Source organism: Callorhinchus milii, unplaced genomic scaffold, assembly GCF_018977255.1.
Source record: "Callorhinchus milii isolate IMCB2004 unplaced genomic scaffold, IMCB_Cmil_1.0 Scaffold2, whole genome shotgun sequence".
NCBI lineage: Eukaryota > Metazoa > Chordata > Chondrichthyes > Chimaeriformes > Callorhinchidae > Callorhinchus > Callorhinchus milii.
In genome coordinates this window covers 48,783,798-48,809,504 of record NW_024704743.1, presented here as the reverse complement: position 1 = coordinate 48,809,504, position 25,707 = coordinate 48,783,798, and the positions used below count along the sequence as shown (strand labels likewise).

Below are 25,707 nucleotides of genomic sequence, written 5' to 3'. Positions count from 1 at the left end.
GGACAAGGCCATCTCGGACCACTTCCTCATCTCCCTCTCCTCCCACATTCCCTTCCACTCTTCTAAGCCCTCCACCATTTTTTTCCACCCCCGGAAAAAGCTTTCCCCGAGTTCCTCACAAATGCCTTCTCTTCCTCGGACCTCCTCTCCCTCTAGCCCTCCAATTTAGGCATCCAGTTTGACCTCCAGCTGTCCTTCCTTCCCAACATCCAGTCCCTGACCAGGACTGCCTTCTTCCACCTCCACCACAATGCCTACCTCCGACCGTACCTTATCCTAAATGCAGCCGAAAACCTTATGCATGCATTGGTTATCTCCGGCCTGGATTACGTCAACGCACTCCTCGCTGGTCTCCCCAGCTCCACTATTCAAAAGATCCAGCTCATTCAGAACGCTGCCACCCACATATTGACCCGGACCCAACTCAGTACCCACATCTCACCAGTTCTGGCCAGGCTCCACTGGCTCCACATCACTGAACGGATCGACTTCAAGATCCTCACATTCATGTTCAAATCCCTTCACTCTCTGGCACCTCCCTACCTCTCCGACCTCCTCACTCCCCAATCCACCACCTGGTGCATCCGCTCGACTGGCACCGGCCTCCTGCTTGTCCCTTGAACCCTCCGCCCCACCATCGGAAGTCACGCTTCCAGCCACTACTCCCCGAAACTCTGAAACATTTTCCCTCAATCCCTCTGCCTTGCCTGCTTTCTCTCCTTTTTCAATTCCCGCCTGAAAACCTTCTTCTTCGACCATGCTTACGGCCACTTCCCCCATTTCCCGGTTTGGAGTCAGGCTCCTCCACTGTTAGGAGCTCTGAGACGCTACCCTGCATAGAGGGCGCTATATAGTGCAAATTGTTGTTGTTGTTGCTACCCACATGAAGGGCACCATATGAATGCAAGTTGATGTTGTTGATTGTCTTATGTTAGTTAACTCATTTAACACAATTTTATAACTGATTTTATCAGCGCTTTATGAAACCAAAGGCTGCCTTTAACTTAGATTTAGTTTTTTTAAAAAATACTTCAATAATCATGAAGATGCTGAATACATTTTTGAAACAAATCTGTTTAAGAAGGTCAAATAATTGGCATCCCATCACCCTCACTCTGACTCGCAAGGGATCGCTCCCACCCAATATTGCCTTGGCACTCACAAACTGTTTTAGCTGGTTATTCTCTAGCAGTACCCCCAATGCACATTCTGGGCTCCCAAGCCTGCGCTCTTGCCAGTTGCACCCGATATTTTCTAGTATTAGATGAGTAGAGTGCATCCTGCCTGGAAGAAAGTGCGCACTAAAAAGGGAAATTTCCATACATAAATGGCTCTCAGTAATTGGTTTGGAGACTCTTAAGCATGAATTTGGGCTTGTGCATATGTCAGACACCCGATGGACCAAAAACAAAATCAATCTATTCAAATAATTCCAAACTTACCTTTACCCCAGTGTTAGGTATCCCACCAAAAGGTTACTAACAATATCATCCCCCAACAGTGGGCAAGAATAGGAAATTGAGGATGCTCTTTCATCCAATACTGTCTTCACCGGCAAAGCTACTGAGATCAGGAGCTGAGAGTTCAAACTGAAGCATTCTACCACACTGTAACTGCGTTATTACTGCAGCTTTTAAAATGATCAGAAACATGATGCTGTTAACCTAACATCCACAGCAGGAACACTGGAGTCTGTGATAGGGGAATAAAATAGCTGAAGTATACTTTAATTATCATTGAAAACCAAAAACAGGTTTATGAAAGGCAAGTTGTGGCTAATAAAATGTATTGCAATTCTTTGAAGATGTAACAGAATTAGTGGGCAAGACTCATGTGGTGGATGTTATGTCTCTCGACTTTGAGAATCTATTTAATAAGGTGCTTCCAGCTTAAAGCTAATGCCCTTGAGAATGAAGGAGGATGTTACAAGTTGAATAAAAAATTGGCTAAATAATAAACGGTAGATCTTTACAGTTGTGGACCTTTAGGTGGATTCCTGTAGTTCAGTGGTTAGAGCACTCGCCTTACAAGCGAGAGACCTGGGTTCGATTCCTAGCAGGGTGAAACCTTGGACAAGTTTCCTTACTCTACATGCCTAATAATAATCCCTCAAAAAACAATAATAATTTGGTCATTCATCCACAACTGTTTGTGGAACACTGCTGTGTGCAATTGGCTGCCCCGTTTTGCCCACAAAATATACAGTCAATTCACTTTACAGTCTATCTGTGAAGCTCTTTGAGATGTCTAGAAGACGTGAAAAGCGCTATATCAAATGCACGGATTATTATTATTAGATCAGTAAAGGATAATGATTAACTGTAGTAATTGTTATAGGACGCCCCCTAACTAGCAGAATCCCAGATGAATCATTTTTGTAATCTGTTTGTACAACTCTATCCTAATTCGTAAACCAGCCGGTTCTTTTGAAAAGAACTGCAAAAAACAACTTCCAGATTAGGACTGCATTTAAGAATCTACCACAATTTTGCACAATTTTAAAATTTGAGAGCAAAATGTCTTAAGGGTTAAAACTAAGTGAAATTTTTGCCAATTGAATACTGTACTTACAAATGATCCAAGTTTGAGGTGAGGGGAGAATATCTAGATTTGTAGATTATACCAAGTTATGTAGGAAAGAATGTTTGGAGACAGATCAAATTCACAGATACCAAGGCAGACCAAGCAGCTGGCCAGACAGTTCACTAATACTGTTATGAATTTCAGAAATGGAAGGTTATAGATCCATAGAGGGATGACATTTGCAACATTTCCTAATGCATTGCTTGTGATATTTACAGCAAATCAGACCCAATATCAATATTCACAGCTACTGATGGTACCCACTCCTTACTAATAATAGATTCAATTCTGCAGCTTCCTTTTTCTTCCTTATAAACCTCACATAAGTTTTAATTGCTGCATCATTAAGCATTTCTGATCAGCTAGGCTAGTGTATAAAATGTAGTGAAAATGTTTTCCTGTCTAGATAGCAATATCTAAAGTTATAATGCACTGAGCTTGCATTGACCTGAACTGAGAGACAGGTCCAGGGCAGGGTGAAGTGTAGGGGAGGGAGAAGAGAGGGAAAGGGCAAATATAAAACTGCATCTGCAAAGTGGCAGCCTTAGCTTACTGGTGGTTTGGGAAGAAATATGCTCTATCCCTTGTGGCTCACTGGAGTGTGCACTTTGTATCCAATTTTCTTGAAATGTTTTGTCCTTCTTTTGTGATGGTTGTCTGGTGGAGGGTGGGGGGAGGAAAGATTAATGTGTTGGATCTTTCTGGCAGTCAATTTGGTGGCACTTCTCCAACACCCCCCCTCTCCCCACCACCCCAGCCCATACACACACACACTCACCATCGTTTGTTTCATGTTTCCAATGAAAAATCCAAACATCAGGAATTCTAACTTGAGGGCATGACTGAGCATTGACTGGTGGTGAATGGAATCAAGACAAAAAACAGGCAGGGATTGAAATTGCCATAAACTAATTGGCTGCCACGTTCACCCACAAGCACACAGTCAATCCACTTCACAGTATATCCCGTGAAGCTTAGGACGTCCTCCCGATGTGAAAGGCGCTATACCAAATGAAAGAATTATTATTATTAAATAAGAAACCATGAGGTGAAAAATGCAACGTTTCATAACAGATACAATGAAACAATGATGCAGGGAGTGAGCTTCATACTTGTGACCAGTCTATATGAATAATATATAATAATATGAATAGATAGAAAAATGTTCGAAACAGATTCAAATTGAATCAAACAATCACATAGAATTTGTTATGAAAATTAAATTTTTCACCCTATTAACTTCCACACAATATACACATATACATAACCTAGACTTGTGCATACACATACATAGACACACACAAGTACATCAACTTGCATTTATATAGCACCCTTCACATAGAATAGGGTTGGGGGGTGGGAGGAAAGCAGATGGGGAGATGACTATGGTTGTGGTTCAAGACGTAGGTTTTAAAGCGGGACTTAAAGACAGAAAGAGAGGTAGAGAAGTGTATATACAAAAATACATATACAATACAAAATTGCATTTGTAAAGTGCCTTTATGTCAGGAGAATGTCCCATATACACGCACGCACACATATATACACGCACTACAGCTTACAATCTGTTCCAGTTCTACAGCACTAAAGGCCAAGACGATGATTATCAAAATGGCCATGGTCCAACACATTTAGAGAACAAGTTTATTTTTACTCAGCCTCTTGGAAAAGGTTTATGTCAGTTATTTGAACTATTGCATGTTTTGTTTAAAACGGGTGGAACAGCAACTTGGCCAGAAAATTTGGAAGATGGAAATTTGAATTAATGTTTTGAAACCTAATCTGTGATACTAATTTAAAGAAATATCATGTCTAATTTGTGACATTTGCAAACCGTATTTGATGAGCTAATTGCAAATGTCGCACACTGCTTAATTTGTCATCTTCTCAAAATGGCCAATTGTGTTATTTTTGAAAGGCACCAAAGTGTAAACAGGACATTGACTTTTCTGCTCTCCCTACATTATTTGTACCTCTCTCTGATGCTGCACAAATGGTTCTGCCGTCACTGCTTTGGCAATACTAATTTTGTTGGTGAGCAAGATTAGGCCCCATTTACCCCACTTTAAGCTGAATTAGACCAAAATGTGTTCCTCAGGGGAATGAGGATTATCCCCGCAGACAACCCTTTTACCTCCCAAACTCTCCATGTCCCAAATTGTCAAGGGACAATGTGGACCTGATAACCATCTTCATAACCACCTGAGCAAATCAGGTAACCCGATTGCCTCTCCAGCCTGAGCCTAAGTGGCCCAAGTACTCAAGCTAGTGTCTCCACTTCCACTGTGTGAGGGCAGATCAAACTCCTCAGATCAGAAATACTGCAATACCGATCCAGCCAACAGCAGGCCAAAGGCATAGTTACTTTATCTGCCAGGAGCTCAATCCTCCCATAATACATTATGGGGAGAATCAGTCATGGCAATGTAAACACAAGTGAATTTCAACAGGAAATCTTTCCGGCAGGTGCATATCCCAAGGAGTAATTGATACAAACAGATACTACACTTGATCTTAACCAAAAGGCCAAGGTACACAGTTTACTGGTAACCAAAGTCTTATGCTGTTTTGACTGTCAAGGTCATTCATACGTTTACAACAACAACAACAACAACAAGATTCCATTTATAAAGCGCCTTTCACGTCAGGAGGACGTCCCAAGGCGCTGCACAGTTGGGTCATGACCCGAGCAGGGGGGAAATGGTCAGGGTGAGGGGAGGGAAGGGAGGGAGAGAGGAGGGGGGAAATGGTCAGGGTGAGGGGAGGGAAGGGAGGGAGCGAGGAGGAGGAAGAGAGTCGAGAGGGGAGCTGAAGGCACGGTCAAAGAGAAAGGTTTTGAGACCGGCCTTGAAGGAGGAAAGGGAGGAAGCAAGGCCAAGGCACTGGGGGATGGAGTTCCAGAGCCTGGGGGCTGAGAGGCTGAAGGCCCGACCACCGATAGTAGGGCGGTTGGGGCGGGGGACGTGGAGCAGACCGGAGCCAGAGGAACGGAGGGTACGGGCAGGTAGGTAGGGGGATAGTAGGTTGGAGAGGTAGGAGGGAGCAAGGCCGTGAATGGCCTTATAGGTGAGGATGAGGATCTTGAAATCAATCCTCTGGGGGATGGGGAGCCAGTGGAGGTGAGCGAGGGTAGGAGTGATGTGGTCCCGAAGCCTGGTGCGGGACAGTACACGAGCTGCAGAGTTCTGAATGACCTGCAGCTTGTGGAGGGAGGTGGCGGGAAGGCCGGCGAGGAGAGAGTTCCCATAGTCCAGCCTTGAGGTGACAAAGGCGTGAACCAGGGTTTCAGCGGCGTGAGGGGTGAGGTAGTGCCGTAATCTGGCGAGGTTTACACCTCTAAATCCTACTGATGAGCCAGACGTAATGGTCAACCATCAAAAATGGGATTTGAGTCCCCCACCCTGGAGGGTATTTATAGACATCCTACTAATTATATTGACCTTGATAGGCCTGCTTCATGTCGCCCGCCCATTCCACACACCATCAATGGGCAAGCTTTCAGCCATCTAACCCTCCTCCCCCCAATCCCTGGAACTCCATCTCAGAATCCCTTCGCCTTGCCCCTCCTCTCGTCATCTTAAAACCGATCTTTGTGACCACGCTTTCGGCCACTTTACCAACACCCTCACCCCACGTGCTCCTAGTCAGCTGTGTGAAACACTTTGAGATGTTCTCCTGAGGTAAGACGCTACATAAATGCAAACTGTTGTGACTGCAGAAGTGGTGAGTGAGAACCGCGGGAGTGTCTGCCTTTCCTTTCTGAATAGTGATCTGTGTGTGTTCCCCCCATACACACAGACACCACAATCACCAACTCCCCTGAAATAAGGCTTGTAGCCTGTTTAAAGTACATTCTACCCTCCGCCCCCTCTATCCTGTTTAAAATGTTGTGTGATTATCAGAGTTTGCCCGCAAGGCTAAGAGTTATAATCTTGGAGGGCCAATCTCACACAGGCACCACCAGTAATTAGCACAGGACATTGATCAATAGAAGCCTGTTGTTAGCATTGGGGTATCAGTATTGACTCAGGAAACAAGCTGTCCCGTGGCTCAGTCTAAGGCTGAAGTGGAGCACTGCCCTCAGCATTGGACTGCACTCATCTCATTAATTATCCCAGTCTAACTGGCAGCAGGCATTATGATGTTCAGCTTTGAAACATGCCAAAGCAAAAGGGAGGTCACAAGTGGGCCCAGTGCAAACATTAACACGACATAGCAATGGGGCGCATAACCTTTCTAGCGCTGGGTTATTAACTGCAAGGCGACAGGTAACAGGAAAGGAATGCAAAACTATTTTATCTGATGCCATTCCATTAATTGAATCATGGCATTATGCTAAATGCATGTGAATTTTAAATCATCCACTATGCAAAGCTCTAAATGCTGAATTTTTATATGCCTGCCAAACGGAAAAAAATATTATAAGCTGTTGTTGCCATAGTAACGGGATCCCAATGCCACAAATCTCTCATCCTTTGCCACAGATGGAGGCTGAAAGGCATTGAGCACTGTGAACCCTGCAGTCCTGGTGGTGTGTATCTGCTTCTCCACATCTTCTGATCCTCTGTGGTCCATCATCTGATGGTGCAGAGCTGTCAGTGTGTATATATCTATATATACACACATGGCTCGTGGATTCCCAAAAGTACAGCTGTTCAGAGTCTCGATTTTTCAAATCTGATTCCTGAAATGTGATTCTGTTCTCCAAGGTGGAAAGATTTCACATCACGTCGAAAAAAAAAATATGTAAAGGAGGAAATCTGAGTTAAATGTTAATTCTCCTGTCTACCTGGAAGGGAAGTTACACAGGTAGTGTGGAAACATGGTATCTGCTGTCCCTTAGCCCTCGTGCTGGCAGATGCTGCTAAAGTTAGACTCTGGTGGGAACTTTGTCACTCTGAGCTTCACAATCCCTGGTCATATAAATGAGCTTTCAAACTTGAACTCAGCATACAGTACTGAGAAGCACTAAAAACACAGGCTAATTAAAGTGTATGTCCAAATCAGCAGATTGCACACAGAATAAGAATGAACAACCCAACTTGAGTTCAAATGAAGTTATAAACCATGTAAAGATCAAGCAGTTTATACCATCACCCAAATGCCAAACCTTGTTTATAGTCCATAGTGTGATCAGCTACTTATATTCTATAAAAATATATATAGGTATTTCTAACTGTATTTTACTCCATAATTATGCCAGGTGATAATATGGCAATGGAACATATTTAGAAATACTGAACACTATATATATATTTAAATCATATGCTATAGATTTTAAGATATTTTTATATCATACTAAAATATTTCTTTTTGGGGTGGTAGCAAGGTTGCAGAGACAGCTGTGTTTGAATCGAGCTGATAGCATAAAAAGAGTCTCCATGCACCTATCACTGAAAACAGTAATCTTATTATTATTAATATTAATTAATAATAATATTAATAATAATATTATTATTATGCACCTATCACTGAAAACAGTAATCTTATTATTATTAATCTTAAACAGTAATCTTAATACTACTTATTTGTAGTGAGATTCCCACTTCTCCAAACTCCTGAGAGAGAGTTCACATCACATGTATTATTGAACACACCTGATCTCAGCTCATGAAATGAGCCATACAAGAAAGTGAGCAATGGTGGATTTTGGGTGAGAATCGGCTCAGGGTCAACTGGATTGACCCCTCTAACAATTTTCCATCCCTAGTCACATAGTACTATAACCAGGATGAGCCAAAGCTTTTAAGATAGAAGAAGAGGAGAGTAAAGGATCAAAACCAAAAAGGTCACAATTACTACTAATGTAGATCATTTCCATTTAAAACAAGAAGATATTGTATTATCTTTAAGTTTTGGAGAATGGAAAATTTCCTGCATTTTCCACAGGGTGGAGGGCAACTGATCTCTCAAATTAGCTGCCGCATTTACCTACAAAAAACATAGACACCATACTTTGCAGACAAATCTGTGAAAAGTGTTCTCAATGTTACAATGCAATCTCAAATGCAAGCATTATTATTAGGTAGTTACAGAGGGGGAAGGCAGAGATCTGGATAGGCTCAGTCTCAGCCAACAAATGGCCTGTGATATGAGAAAAGAAGAATAATAGCAAGTGGGGAATTTTAAAATTAAGTTAAAGATATTGTAATGCTTTGAGAGTTCTCGCCCATGCTGTGCTATTCAGATGATTATTTGTGCACCAGGAAAGGGAAAGCCAAAGAAATGCTTTTGAAATACTGTAGTGTCTCAGAACTCTCCTGTTCAACTAAGCACAGCTAAGCCAGATGAATAACTAAAATGGGCTCAGAATGAGTGAATGAGCCATGCACCCCAATTCTTGATCCAACACACTTACAATGATGGTGATATCAACTGTCAAATGGCCCCTGACAGACACAGACAAACAGGCAAATGCTTAGCACAGTATTTTTCTTGCATCTTAAAATGTTTAGAAAAAGTACTGATTGCAATAATTTCCTATAATACAAAAACCTTTAAAGAGAAAGAAAATTCCGCACTGTGTATTGCTTGAGTTAAGTAATAGGTTAATTACAATGACCTTGCTTCACTTTGCAACACTTCACTGGTTCCTCAACCAGCATCCAGGCAATAGTACATTCATACTGCATCATCCAGTGAAAAAAGCTTGCTGTCGATAGCAGACACATTAACAAGTGTTCGAGACTCACTGGCTGTCACTACTACACTACCTAAAGACAACATGAATAGTGATAGTGCTTAATCAGCTGCTAGCCTCTGTGAACTTGCATTGATTGGGAAACAGCAGCCACTTCGAGGCTTGCAAGTGAGCCTGCTGTTTGGATTCTATACAGGGTTACTGTAGGGAAGATCAACACCACATTAATCTTCCTGAAAACCACTGGTAATGCCTCAGGAACAAAACATTTTAATCAGCTCTCGGGGGGATTTATTGAGTTTGCAAAAGCATCAAACGCCAGTGAAAAGCCACACTACAGCGCCATTATCTGGAGCACTCCTGTTCAGTAAGGATCCTCAGGGGAAGCAAAGCTGGACGACAGGAGAGAGAAGCGTGATCTTAGCAGCATCTACTTCAAACTGAGAGATTTATTTCCAACAGAAAAGTACTTCACTTTTTTTTAGTATTTTGACCTATTAAGGATTATACTGTACTATCAAAACTCCTTCATAAACATCTGTGCAATCTATGCCAGACTTTGCTGCAGCTCTCAGGTATGTTGCTGTCTGAGGAGATATCTTGTTAGGTTTGCAAAGAGAAGTACAACTGATGGGAGCATTAGTGGCCTCATTTTGTGGCTTTTTTACTGGTCAAATCTGTGCATCAATACCAGGAAGAGTCTGCACAATGCAGGTGCGGGTATAACGCCTTCTGATGTATAACTTCAGCACTGCAACCGACATGGAAACTTTCAGAGCAGTTACTAGAACTGGTTCCAACAAAACTGCCCAAAGCCTGTGACACATTTCTTTATCCTATTACTATCAGAAGCTCCCTCAAAGTCAAGTGAGAAAAGTGACTGAGGCACACAGGGCATGAGCACACAGATTCACATTCTCTCTTTTGAGCTAACTGATCTCAGAGGGGCATTGGTTAGGAGCAACAATATCAATGTTGCTGGGTTCGGAACAGGAAAAATCAGTCATGGTCTCTGCTCCTAATCAATGTCCTGCTAGAAAGTGTGTGGAGTAGGATTAAGGAGAGTATCAGGGTCAGACTTCACCACTGTCAAGCGCTCCGGGATGCTACCTCACGTGAAGGGTGCTACATAAATGCAAGTTTTTGTATTAAGCAAGGCTCTGAAGGTGGTCAAATAGCCTGTCAAGGCACACACATCAATACTGGCCAGTTGAGTAAAGTACCTGCACACTCGGAATAATACCACAGCAGAAAAACATGAGTTGCCAGAGAGAGAGCAAGAACAGGACAATGCTTGTTATAACGTGGTTGTCCAGGTCCAATATCTCAGCACCATGTAACTAGCAAAGCGTAAATAATTGTCTAACTTCCAGATTATCAAGTCAGCCTGACATCACCTGGCTTTAAGCCCCACCTAAAACGAACCTGTTTGACTGTGCCTATGGCCACTCCCCCTCCCCCACTCTCCCTTGCTTGGAATCTGACCCCATCTCTGTACAGTCCTCTGAAACATTTACCCTAAGTGAAGAGTACTATATAAATGCAAGTTTTTGAACACAGAGCGCATTCTGATCAAAAATCTGGGTCTTACACTAGACCATAAGACCATAAGACGTAGGAGCAGGAGTAGGCAATTCAGCCCCTCGAGGCTGTGCCGCCATTTAATAAGATCATGGCTGATCTTCTAACCTAATTCCATTTACCCACCCTATCCCCATATCCCTTAATCCCTCTATCCTTTAGAAATCTATCAACCTCAGTCTTGAATATGTTCAAGGACTGAGCATCCACAGCTTTCTGGGGTAGAGAATTCCACAAATTCACTACCTTCTGAGTGAAGAAATGTTTCCTCAACTCAGTTCAAAAAGGCTGATCCTTAATCTGGAGATTATGACCCCTAGTTTTAGACTCTCCAACCAGGGGAAACAGTCTCACGGCATCTATCCTGTCAAGACCCTTAAGAATCGTATAGGTTTCTATAAGATCATCTCTAATTCTTCTATATTCTAGAGAATATAGGCCTAGTTTGCTCAACCTATCCTCACAGGTCAATCCCCTCATCCCAGGAACCAACCTAGTGAATCTACAGTGCACCCTCTCTAAGGCGAGTATGTCCTTTCTTAAATAAGGAGATCAAAACTGCACACAATATTCCAGGTGCGATCTCACCAAGGCTTTATACAACTGCAGCAAGATTTCCCTACTCTTGTACTCTAACCCTTTTGCAACGAACGCCAACATGGCATTAGTCTTCCTAGTTGCTTGCTGTACCTGCATGCTAACTTTTTGTGACTGGTGTACAAGGATACCCAAAGGCCTCTGAACACTAACACTACCTAGTCTCTCCCCCTCTAGAAAATAATCCACTTTTCTATTTTTATTATCTAGGTGAATAACTTCACACTTCCCCATGTTATACTCCATCTGCCACCTTCTTGCCCACTCACCTAGCCTGTCTATTTCCCTTTGCATTCTTCTTGTGTCATCCTCACTGCTTACACTCCACCTAGCTTCGTATCATCCATGAATTTCTCTAGTACTGTTGCTTTACTGATGTATCATTTCTTTAAGTTCCTCACTAACATTAGCCTCCAGGTTCCCCTCTATATTCAGTAGGTTTTCAGTGACCTCTAACGTAAAGACAGAAGCGAAATATTTGTTTAATGACTCTGCCATTTCTTTATTCCCCATTATAATTTCTCCTGTCTCTGCCTGCACTGGACCCACATTCACTTTTGATAGTCTCTTCCTCTTTATGTACTTGTAAATACTCTTACAATCTGTCTTTATGTTCCTAGCTAGTTTACCCTCATATTCCATTTTCTCCCTCTTAAACAGTTTCTTGGTTTTCCTTTTGCTGATCTCTAAAGCCCTCCCTATACTCAGGTTTACTGCTCTTTTCGACAGTATTATAGGCCTCTTCTTTTAATTTTATACTTTCCCTAACTTCTCTGGTTAGCCAAAGTTGAACCATTTTTCCCATGGTATTTTTATTTTTCAAGAAAATATGTGATTGCTGGGAATTATGTATTATATCTTTAAACGTTTGCCATTGCTGGTCTACCGTCATATTTTTAAATCTAATTTCCCATTCTATTTTAGCCAAATCTTCTCTCATACCTGCGAAGTTGACTTTATTTAAATTTAAGACCCTATATATGTTTTTATTTGTGGATATCCTATCGTTGATGAGCTATATTTAAAAAATGCTTTAATTAAGCCCCCAAATATGAGGTATGCATGGTACTCTACAACAAAGTAGTGACAGAGGAAAGCGCACTTCCTTCTGGAAAGATACATCTATACCAATATATTCTGCAACAAATGTATGGCAATTGTTTTGGGTTGTCATGGGAGCTAGAGTCCTCCCACAGGAGTCCTCCCAACCAAGAGTCCTTCCACAGGATCCTACCAACAGGAGTCCTCGCAATAGCACATTTTCTTAATCTTAAGGGATAAAGATGCCTAAGAAGTGAAGGTCAAGCCTTTCAAGGACAAATAAAAATGTCAGACAAAAGAGAGAAGGACAATAAACTGTGTACACGTCCAAAGATATTGTTCCTGACATCAAAAATGCTGTCAACTATCCAACTGAGTGTTTAAACTCTTTGGAACCATCCGATCGTTATGCCTCCACACAAACTCATACTAAAGGTTGGATGCATAATCATGCTACTGAGGAAGTTACATACACTGAAGCTATGCAATGGCACAAGGTTGGTGGTAAAGCAGTTGATGCCACATGTTATAGAAGCAACTATTCTAACTGATCAGTTCAAAGGGGAAGATGTATTCAGTCCTCGCATCCCACTGCTCCCAAGTGACTGCCGGTTTGAGTTCAAAAGGTTCCAATACCCTGTTTGAATGTGCTTTGCTTTGCTGTGTCAATTAACAAGGCCCAGGGGCAGAACTTAAAGGTTGCTGGCCTTTTCTTGAGTACACCCTGCTTTTCCCAGGGACAATTCTATGTTGGATGCTCACATGTAGGTTCATCTCAAAACCTGTACATCATGGCCGAAGGAGGAAAAGCTACCTCTCCGACCTCCTTACTCCACAGAAGCCTTGCAATAACTTGAAGACCTGCTGGATCACACAATAAACCCCTTGGTTAGCATAGCTTTGATAACATCTTCTATCGTTCATGAGCTGTGACCCAAACAAGCTCATTGTACATGTATGGCAGTTTTGCTTAAGGTGTACACACAGTGTTTATCGCATGTTAAATGGTTTGTGAGTGCTATCACTATATCTTTTTCTATGCATATACATAGACATATATCATTTTGCCCACAAATATACAGTTAATTCACTTTACAGTATATTCTGTGAAGCACCTTGAGACGTCTAGAAGACATGAAAAAAGCTATATCAAATGCAAGGATTATTATTATTATATCTACATTTCATATTGGTTCCTTTGGTTGCAAGCAGGGCTGCAATGGGCACACCTAGTAATAATAATCCTTGCATTTGATACAGAATAATTCTACTGTGCACAATTGGCTGCGCAATTGGCTCGACTTCAAGATCCTCACTCTTGGGTTCAAATCTATTCACTCCCTGGAACCTCCCTACCTCTTTGACCTCCTTACTCCCCTCTCCACCATCTGACGTCTCTTCTCGACTGGCACCGGCTTCTTGCCCATCCCTTGCACCCTCCGCCCCACCGTCGGAGGTCGTGCTTTCAGCCACTATGCCTCAAAATTCTGGAACTTCACTCTCAATCCCTCCACCTTGCCCGCTCTCTCCCCTCTTTCAAATCTCACCTGAAAACTTTCCTGTTCGACCATGCTTACGGCCACCTCCCCCTGGCTCGGAGTCAGGCTCCACCGCTGTTAAGCGCTCTGAGATGCTGCCCTGCGTGGAGGGCACTATATAAGTGCAAGTTGTTGTTGTTGTTGTTGTTTGGACTACAAAATAAGCGGTCAATCTACTTTACAATGTATTCTGTGAACGCTTTGAGGCATCTCATCAATGTGGTAAGGTTCTATATCAATTGCAAGGATTATTATTAACACTTTTTTTTACATTGGAGGCTAAAAAAATCTGTGACAAAGATGGAAAACAAGTTAAAATGTCATCCTTAATTGGCTGTTATTTTGTATGAATATAGAATATTATAGAATATAATCCTCTCTTCCTAGTGGTAAGCTTTATATTCACATTAACTTTTTTGAAGAGGAAAGTTCATGGGAACATAAGCTTGCATGGGATCATTGTAGTCCATCAAGCTGGTCCTGCAGGGAAACATATCTCCTACACTATTCTAACTCTATCTCTCATACCCCTCAATCAATTTATTTACCAAATTGCTATCTATTTCCATTTCTCTGTGGAATTTGGTGGCCTTGCCATCTGCCTGGATAGTCCATTCCACATATTCACCAGTCCCCGTGTAAAACAGTTAAATTAGAACTGCTTCTATGTCTTCCCTTTCCCCAACTCTGGGATGCATTGCCATTGTTTGGCCTGAAACCCCAATATATTTTGCGGATTACTGCATATTTAAAAATTCAGTCTTGAAGCAATAAACTCCTCCATAGATCCCTGCAAGTAATCTCTTTGCTGAGTGAAACTGTGATTTAGTGACAGGACCCCCTTGGAACTTGGACACTTTCCAACATCACCGTTTGCAGTTTGTTTTGAGATCAGTCGCAAGCTGGTCTGGACATGTGGGGAAGATGATAAGGGAGAAAATGGAGGCAGATTGTATCAGCAAATTCTAGAGAAAAATGGAAATACAGCTCATAGATATTTGACAATGAAGTTGATTCGTTGACATGAGAAATAGTTGGAGTTGTGTAGGATACCCTCTGATGAGTTTTTGCTCAAATTGGATTTTAATAAAATCATTTCGGATCTATCTAAAAACCTCAGAAAAAAGTGGAATTTCAAAAATACTCAAAGCCACATTGTCCTACATCTAACTGAGTGAATTTACATGTTCTGTTCATGGTAATACAGTTAGTTTGGTGACAGACTTGCAATATGCTTGCGATATTCAACAATATTCATATATTGTTTATTTTGTTTTAAATTGTGATCATTAAGCTTAAGGGAACCCAATGTTGAGGAAGGGGACAACTTTTATGATTTTTGCCCAATTATCTAAAGCAGGCTCATTTGAAAACAACTTTTATTTATTCTACAAGATTCCCAGGAAACCACTGACTGCTCTGCACTGAAATGGTCAGTCAAAAGACTGAAATAAATAGTGTGCACAATTTCAAGACCATTTTCGCGATGAGTCATAATGTATGTGTTTTATGCTACAGTATTTACTATTGAGTACTATTTCAAAGATACACAAGTGTTTCATAAAAATGTTGTGTTACTGATAAAAAAAATTACAATCCACGACTGTTTGTGGGTCACAACTGGACATAATTTGCTGTTGAGTTTCATGCACAAAATATACAGTCAATTGACTTTACAGTATATTGCGTGAAGCACTTTAAAACATCTCAAAGGCATGATACGGAGCTACATCAAATGCAAGTATTACTATTATTATTATCATTAAACACAATCTTTGGAAGATTTCTAAATTGTTGTTCAAGATAATCTAAATGCTGTAACGCTTCCAAAAGGAGCTCCATCACATCTTGTGAGAAGCGAGCACCACAGTGTGAGATTCAATACCATCTGTGCATATTACTGCATTACAGGGCCTCAATCACATTCACACAAAAAAAGTAAATAATCTCCAATGTGGTCTAATATTAAATTTTAAAAGTATCCAATTTCATGGTGGGGCACTGTAATTTAAAGGTTCTTTATTCCAGACTGATCTCTGGTTGAGAATATGTTTGTGACTGGGGGCCACTCCAGCCTGCTTCCAGGAGTGATCTCTCTCAGATGACTGAATTACTAAAGATATCCAACCTTTCAGATCAGTGGCCCTCCAGATGGAGATGCAGCGAGCAGCACAGCCTGCAGTAGCACCTTGAGCATTCAGCCTCTCAGCCATCAGGGAATACTTCCAGCCTGCTCGGCAGACAGAAGTGAGAGGATTCCCTTTTCTTTGGCTGCCAAGTGATCTTTGTTAGTTTAACACTAGGGTCCCTCCCCATCAAACAAGCAGCTGAGCACTGTAATTCACTCATCACGCAGATGACAAAGTGACAGGTCCATGTCGCACTCCAGCCTGTGCTCACAATAACATCCCAGTCTATGTACAGTACATCCCCGTCCATCATTCTGAGCTGCTACTTAACAGAGAGAGGGATAGAGAGAAAGAGAGAGAGAGGGAGAAAGAAAGGGAGAGAGAGAGAGAGAAAACGAGAGAAAGAAAGAGAGAGAGAAAGAGACAGCGAGAGCGAGAGACAGACAGAGACAGAAAGAAAGAGAAAAAGAGAAGAAAGTTTTAGTTATGAGAATATATAAATAATTGCAACAAAATATAATCTTTCAGCATCCTTAATGCTCTGAGTTGTATTGTTAATTAACTTGCAGTAGGATTTATGGGGACAGTTTCAACATTTCTTCAAGCTCCAACATAATAATAATAATATCCTTGCATTTCATATAGCGCTTCTCACTTCGGGAGGACGTCCCAAAGCGCTTCACAGAACACACTGTAAAGTGAATTGACTGTATATTTGTGGGCGAACGCGGCAGCCAATTGCGCACAGCAATGTCCCACAAACAGTCGTAGATTGAAAATGACCAATTTATTATTTTTTTTGGTTTTTGGAGGGATTATTATTAGGCGTGTGGAGTAAGGAAACTTGCCCAAGGTTTCGCCCTCTGCCTGGAATTGAACCCAGGTCTCTCACTTGCAAAGCGAGTGCTCTAACCACTGAGCTACAGGACTCCACATCTTGTGAAGGACTTTTCTTTCAAAATGTTGTCATCAAAGGTACTCAGTGTTTCTTTTGTTTGTTCTAGTTGTCAGTTTCTAATCAGAACCATAACAGTATAAAATCTATCAGTGCATGGCTGCATGCATAACTACCTTCCAAGTGTCACTCGCCCAGCACACTGCACCAAGATATTTAAAGGCAGCTCATTAATCCGCCCATTATTTTTAAAACTGTTTGCTATGTAAAAAATAAAATATTGTGCCACTTTTGCTGCCAAACATGCATTGTAACTGGGACACTCATGTTAGCTGTGTTGTCCGTTTTATGCATATCTGAATGATCAAGGTTGCTGAGCTCCAAAAAACATAACATTCGTAACTGTGGTATGATCACTGTATACAAAATACACTGAATAACATTGTCCCCATCCCACAGGAACAGTATACACAATATACTGAATAACCACATACCTACAAAACATTCTAAATAACCATATTCAACAACCATGCAATACTCTATCACCAATTACAGGAACAACAGTTGGCAGTTTTGTACAGGTATCAGAAATGATCAGGTGTATTATAATTTACATATGATGACATCAGGTTGAAGAAACAAAAACACCATAAAAGTCACAAGATGGTGAATGTTCCTGCAATCTACCTCCATAACCAACCAGGTAATATCAGTCTCTGTTTCCTGATCTCACCCCAAGCCAAAATCATCACATAGCTTCACGCCATTCTGCACTTCCCCAAATAGCTGTGATAAACTGTATGTCAAACAAGCAGTTTATTGGACTGTGTAAAATCATGTTTTAAAAATGTAAAGGTAAAATTCACATTTTTATACTGTAAATGTTAACAGGTGAAACTAGTCAAATGTAAAACGTAATCCAGGCCCTGAGCTCAGATGACACAGAATTTACAGTTTTATCAGGCAACAACTCCCTACCTCCCCACCCCCAGTTAGGTAGACTAGCTTCTTTAGAGCTATCCATCATCCTCTGTACAGTATATTTTAACACAATTACTCAGTAAACTGCTGTTAAAAAAGCACAGCCTCCTGTCAATCACATCATCTGCTTCTTTTATGCTGCGTTTATACTGCACTTTTCGGTGTGAAAAGTACAGTATAAATCAGGATTGAGCAGTTAAATTTGGAAGTAAAATGTGCTGGAGCCCCAATGCTATGGCCCCCTTGAGAAGACAGTTTTGACGGCAAAGCAATTTGCACCACTGCAGTGGAAACGCATCAGGAGTGATTCAATGCAGACTCCATTCCTTAATGTCCCTTAAACTTTCTTGGACAATTCAAGTATTTCAAGACAATCGACTGCAGAATACACCATCACTGCACTTCATAGTAAATCCACTTTGAGACGTCCTCCTGACATGAAGGACCCTATATCAAATGAAAGGTTTACTATTATTTTTAATTAATGACAGGCTATTTAATGTCATATCTTGAAGATCATCACCTTTGGCCATACAGTGCTCCCACCAGTACTGCACTGGAGTAGCTGCCCAGGATATGAACTAGTGTCGTCTGGGCCTCACCTTTCAAATCACCAGTTTGTAACACAGGACATCAACAAATCTGAAAAGAATAGGAGAGAGAGAATGGCTTGAATTGGGAAGAGGTTACTAGTCAGAGCAGAAGATGATTTGATAAGGTTCGAGCTAAACAGGCGAGGGTGCAAGGAGGAGGAAGCATGTGTTGGGTGACATATTTGGAATGTGGCAGAACCAAAGAGGAAAAATCAGAGGAACATTGAACATAAAAGTACAGTATTGATAAAATAAAGAAAGAATAAAAGAGATGCATATCTAGAAACCTATAGGTTACAGACTCAACAACTACACATTTATATAGTAGGATATAGGATATATTATATAGGATAGCATCTCAGAGAGCTGTAAAGTGCTCTGAGATGTTATCCTTCATGTAGAATAACATCTCAGAGCGCTTTACAGGGATGAGTTTGGACGCCCTGATGCCAAGCCGAGAGGGGCGGGCATAGTGGTCATATGTGCATTCGAAGAGAGAGGGTCTGAAGTTCACAGTGATATATCAAATGCAAGGATTATTATTATTGTATTGTGCACAATCAGTTATTGTAAATAGTAAATCCAACAGGAGCCAACTGGACAGAACATACTAGTTATTACACCAATAATTGTTACACACAAGGTGATCCACAATGGTAAAACAATCCCGGGTATGGATTAACAGCACACAATACATTAACTTCCAATCTGTTCTGCTTTTAGGCCACTCTGCTGTGGGACATAGGTTCGTATGTAGAGAACCAGAAATAAAATATCCATGTAGATACTCACATAGCAAACAAATAATGCAATAAAAGCATTTAATTTGACAATAAATTAATTCCAGATCCTACCTTTTTGATTTAGAAACCAAATTTATAATACAATACAATACAAAATGACATTTGTTTAGTGCCTTTCATGTTGCTTTTAATGGCGGTTAGTTGCACCAGCTCAGGCCAAAAGAATGTGAATCAAACAATTAAACAATCTGAATAAAAACTCTTTCACTGAGCACACTTACAGTGCGGAGTAACCCAGTGTAGGCAGTATTGATGCAGTTCTCCAATTGAATTTACCGATAAATCATTTTCTCTTAGTTTTATTAAGGGTAACAGAACACAATGAACACCTAACCAAGCAAATCCATGACTTGACACCTACTCACCAGTCCAACAACACAGCCCACCTCAAAAGTTTTAGTGTCACTCTGATAACTCTCAAAAGGACAACCTGGCATGACAATATCACCTACAAGAGACAAAAGGAAAAACTGCAACTGGCTGTCAATTTGCAAAAAGTATAAAAAATGCTGGAAATGGAAACTGAAAGACAGGTTAATGTTTCTTATATAATGCTTCAGCAGAACTCATAATAAATAATAATAATCCTTGCATTTGATATAGGTCTTTTCACGTATTCGAGACATCCCAAAGCACTTCACAGAATATACTATAAAGTGAATTAACTGTATATTTGTGGGCAAAATGCAGCAGCCAATTGCAAACAGCAATGCCCACAAACAGCCGTGGATTGAGTGACCAAATTATTATTGTTTTTTTTTAAGGATTATTATCCCCGGAAAAGCAATCCGCCAATCGACTAAAACCGGGTTCCTACTTACTGCTAGGTAAACAGAGGTGTGTGGGGTAAAGAAACTTGCCCAACATTTCACCCTGGTGGTAATCGAACCCAGGTCTCTCGCTTGCGAGGCGAGTGCTCTAACTCACTGAACTGCAGGACTCCACAAAGCCACAAAGATCTGAATTTCTGCAGCTGTTTTCTGAAAAAATCTTTTAAACAGAAATCATTATCCCCCATTATTATGTGACTTCACTTTATGATTATTTATTCGTCACTCTTCCCATCACCCTTCACTAACTTACCAGTCACTGTGTTTGTCACTATTAAAACTCCACATGACAAACATTGTCAAAGCAGTCAGGCAAATATTGTCTTCTTAGTAAGTTCCAAAGCGTACTGTAAGCCTGACAGATACAAGATTAGATTGTGTAATGCAATATCTGCTGAGCTGCTCATAAAATGATGAGGCCTGTGACCTCAACGTTTAGTCAATGTGCCGGAGCCATTAATTGCCTCATAAACTCTGCCTCTTTGTCGTATATCTCTGAATTATATAAAATAACACAGACTGCGGAGGTCCGATGGATCCAGTCTGGAGATTCATCTGATCTTCATAAGTCAAGAGAGGTAACACTCGAGCAATTTGTGATTTCACCTCAACTTCTACCTGATCTGCAGCCTTGTAACAATACCCTTTATTGTACATGTTATCTACACGGAATAAATGATATGACATTCTAAAAGGTGTAGCTGGGAACATCTATATGCTCCAGATGGAAGGGAAAAGAATCACTCATGCTGTAAGATGGTGATTTGGAAAGTGAGGTCCAGACCACACTTGCCAGTGGTTTTCAGATTAACCAAACAAGCTGCTACTCATAGTTTATATTCTAGGCTGATACTCCAGTGCAGTATTGGGGGGAGCACTCCATTGCCTGAGGTGACGATCTTCAGACAAGTCATTAAACTGAGGTCCTATTTTACCTGTTTTTCAGTGGATCTCATAGTTCTGATTGAAAACAGACTTGTGTCCTGGCCAACAATTGTTCAGATAAAGTGTTCACACACTGTTTATAGGTTAACTTGTACTCTGTGGGCCACCAATTAGCAATTATTCAACATCTCTTTCTCATCCTGACATGTAAAAATGTAACAGACATTGACCTGGTCACATAAATGCAGGATGTCAATCATTATTGTTCGGCTGTTTGATTACTGGAACAGAAAGTGGCTGAATTTGATTAGATAGAGGAATCAACAAAATAAGATGCAGAGTGAATGGGAAAGGAGAAAGTAACATGATGGGGGAAAAGACAATTGGATGAATAGAATATTATAGATTTGTCTTTACTTTTAACAGAAATTGTGTTTTGTGCCCGTTAGTTATTTGGGATACCACTCCTGCAATGAAGCTACCCGTGATGTTCAAATAACTTCATTACACTGATTTTAGTCTCTATTTCAGCAACATAGTTAGTTGGTGAACTGAAAACTTCTGAAGGGAGAAAGGAAAGAACTTGGGCCTCTGCATTCCGTAGGTTAATCTAAAGGGCTCCCACACCAAACTGCTACTAATTCAGAGCTAGTCATTTATTGGGAAGAAATCTGCAGTATTGAATATGATATCACATTACAGACTCCAAATTTCTATTCCTATTATAGTATAATTTGTAATCTGTATTTCTCTTCCAGTCACTTGAAAGAGTCAGGAGACTGGTATTCAGAAGTGGATTTTGTCTTAATATGAATTTGCATTTGTTTATCAATATACAGTATATAAATAAAATGCATTAAAAATAAGGATTGGACACATTGGTTTAGTGCCCTTGTATTGACCTCTCAGTTTTCAAATGCAATCAAATTTCTGTTGGACTTGTGGTAAATTGTGTTCCAATTGGATTGGCTCCCTTTTGGATAACTGGAGCCACAAAAACAATCATTGTAATGCTTGCTCTGTTGCAGGAACCGGCTGTAGTTGTGGCTCGGAAATGTCAGTCAAGGACAACAGGGCAAAAAGGCACAAGTTTCAACAAGAAAGGAGGAGGCGGGATAGCCTCTACGATTCTTAGTAAACAAAGATTTGTAAGAAATTTTAAACATAATTGAAAAATCTCCACCCCAAATAGAACTTTCAGAGGCACACCTTCAAAGCCATGCTATTTCACGCCATTCATGCCACTTTCCTTGCTTATATAACTTTTTTTTGCTTTTGCTTTTCCACAAAGAATCTTGCCAATTATTGGAGGCAGACGTGTTTATCGAGACATGTATCTTTTAAGCCTGACATAAAATCTGTAGCTTTTCTCACAGCTGAAAAACATTCTGTCGACACCTTTAAGAGCACATGATGACTGCTGGCCAAGAAGCAGTCAGACTATTCTAAGTGTGTAGACAGGAATGAGAGAAAAATTGATCTTACGCCAAACGCTACAGGCTTAGAGAAAGTCGAGCGTTGGCCTAAGATACCTTTTCCATCCTTGGCATCTCATATGGAGTATTAGCATCTAACCCACAAATCAATCACCTGCCAAAAAAGGCCTCATATTTTCGGCATTTATGGAAAGAGCACTTTTTCCCTTTGCAGAAATACTTGGCCCGTCACCGTGAATATATCACACTGTCACGATGTGTCCCCTAATGAGGAGAACAATGGGGTTCTACGACAGGCAATAAATTCATGGATTGCCAGTCTTAGAAAATTAATTGCTTTCAATACCTTCGCTTTCTCTCCCTCTCACTTTACACATTAAAAAAAAACACACGAGACTGCGATTTATTATGATGAAATGTAAAGTATAACAGGAGCACAATGCTGTGAGCAGGCTTTCTGACCATGCTGTTAGTTTGGGCAGTTGCAGGCACAACTGCTCACATCTTAACAACTACAGTATAGTTGTTCAGCAGGAGACAGTTGTAAAAGGCTGCTCACAGACACAGACTGTCATTGCTTAGTGATCAGTAATTAATCACATCCAGAGGCACATCACTCTCACTCTTTGCAGTACATTTGAGTCGTGTGTTTCCTGATACCCAAGCAATCCTCAAGGACAGATTTACAGCCTCCGAAAACTTCTTGATTTTGTTGATCTGCCGTCTTTTTTTTTGTTCCTGTTGATTCAGTGTTATTTAATATACTGTGTGTTTGGTTTTAAATGCAACCCACTGCGATGGTTGAGTTACATCACTGGGCACCCACTGGAGTGCAAACAGTGCTGTGCTCTGTGGCATTTAAGCTGGAATTTCTTGGGGGGGGGGGGGGGGGGGGGTTTAATCTATAGCTGCGATTCTCACAAGTGCAGCAATTCTCTCCAAGCCTTGATCTCCAGCCAGTTTCAGTTTTGCTTTGGAATATCTTCGCTGACATTATTTAAAGGGGTAAAAGCAAAAACAGAACTTGCGTGACGAATCGTCCCAGAAACTGCAGCCCTTTCCGAGTCTGCAGATTGCAGCTCTCGTTACTGTGTGAAACAGCTGTAATTGTGACAGATTCGCACACACACACACACACACACACACACACAAAAATATCAATTGTGGGTCAAGGCTTCGCAGTTGATCTCTTCCCTTCTCACCTCGTGGAGGTGAGGAATCACATTGCTGATCTATCTGATAGACTGCGGGAGCCTGTGCACCAGTGTGTTTTACTGCAAGTTTTACTGTTTTTGTGTGTTTTACTTGGTCTCTTACGACCAAGCTCCAAATACCAGTTTAAAGACTGAGGATGTGTTGTTTATTAAGGGATTGGCACAGCTGCAAAAGAAAGGGTCACTCGCTGATGTATCTTATTCCTCAGTTTATTCCGAGTTGGGAAGCGTCAGGTGGAGCTCAGTCCTCAAACAGGAATTGCAAACAATTCAGGCAGATTGGGGCACAAACCCAACCGATGACAAGTTTTGAGTTGGGTCTGCAATGCTTATCACCTCCTATTTTAGATTAAAGGCTATTAAAAAGTACTTTTCTAGATTTTTTTTTTGCACATGCCATTTTATATTTGCAGCCGGCATCTTTGCTTCTAAAATGTCTTTAATCGACAGTAAAATGTAAAAAGTGCATGTTACTTTTTAGCTGCTGTGTTCATACTTCTGAGTTCAAATCCCAAGCTGAGACCCTGGTGTCTGGCGTCCTCTGGTGGAGATAATAGTTAATGCAACCATGTCATGTCTGTGTGTGTGTGTGTGTGTGTGTATGTGTGTGTGAAATACCATACTTTTTTAATAATACGAAAATCTGTGAATTAAATGTTTGCAAAGTTCCACATTTCACATTTGCTGAGCTTATACTCGAACGTGGTTGAGTCATTTTAATTCATTTCTGTTTCCTTTTCAAAAGAAACCTGCAAAAAAAAAAATACGTGCGAAGTGAAGAAAATAACCTTGGTTACATTTTTTTTAATGTGAGAAACTGATCCTGATGGAACTGGTCGGCCGAATAAAAAAAGAGAGTTGTGTTTTATCTCCTGTGAATCGGACCATCAAATGCAAATGCAAAGCTTATGATTGTAGAAAGCAAATGCAAGGCTTATGATACAGCAATGTTGTATGATTGTAGATTCAAGCTTTATACACACAGAACAATGTTCTCACATCAAAAGCTTTCATTCAGCTAATAAAAAAGTACAATTGGACACGAGTTTTCTGAGAATAAAACTAGTTTTATTATATATTGTATATAAAAGAAACGAATATTAGTAACGCGTCTGTAACTTCATCTCAACATCTGTCTAGGCTTTGAAAGATACTTTTAGGCTTATTGAGTGAGCCGCCACGTTTCACGGTTTATTTGTTTAATTTCTGGTTGTATTATTATTCAATGTTTCTGCAAAGCCACTTGACGAAGGGCTGGGATTGAATGATTTGAACCGTTCGGCAAGAATTGTTTGCAGCAGTTATATTGGCAATGTGATTGCCTTGTGACTGGGGGTTTCGGGCTGCGTTCGTGGTCATTTTCCACGTACAGTAAGTAGCCCATGTTATTATTTCGAGTTCGCTAAGCTCTCAGCCTGCAGTGCTGTAGGTAAAGACTGTCCTTCCTGCCCTCCCTGTGTCAATCAGCAGTCACTGGGAGACCTGCTCTCCATCTCTCGGCAGCTACTGAGCAAAACCCACTCAACCTGATGCTGCTGCAGCACCGAGTTGCAGTCTGGCAACAAAAAACTTCAAAGATATTTCTGAGCGAATTTACACTAAAAAGTTGCACGTGGGGGTCCCTTCGCTTCTCTTTTCTGCTAATGACTGCCACATCTAAGTTAAAGCAGGTGCCACACACACAAAAAAAAGCGCCTGTTTGCATTCTGTCACCCGGTCACTCAAAGAGGGGGAAGCAATCAAATGCACCACATACGAAAACGTTTGCAATGAGAGCTGTCAGATAGGAGTTCGATCGCGATTTAATTCTTGTCTATTTGCAAATGGAAATGTAATGTCGCAGGACCGGGGCAGAACCCAACTCAAAACACAGAGGAGCGTCACACATCGTGATGTCCCTTTTTGATCTTTGCCAACGATGCAGCCGACGGGGCCGCGTTTAATTCAAAATACTTAAAACT

At 41.0% G+C, this 25,707-nt stretch overlaps 1 non-coding gene across 1 annotated transcript; it reads left to right on the top strand.

The window, feature by feature from the left end:
- Positions 1 to 1,993: 1,993 nt before the first annotated feature.
- trnav-uac lies at positions 1,994 to 2,066 on the top strand. Its single transcript has one exon. It is a non-coding gene; the product is annotated as a tRNA-Val (tRNA).
- Positions 2,067 to 25,707: the final 23,641 nt, after the last annotated feature.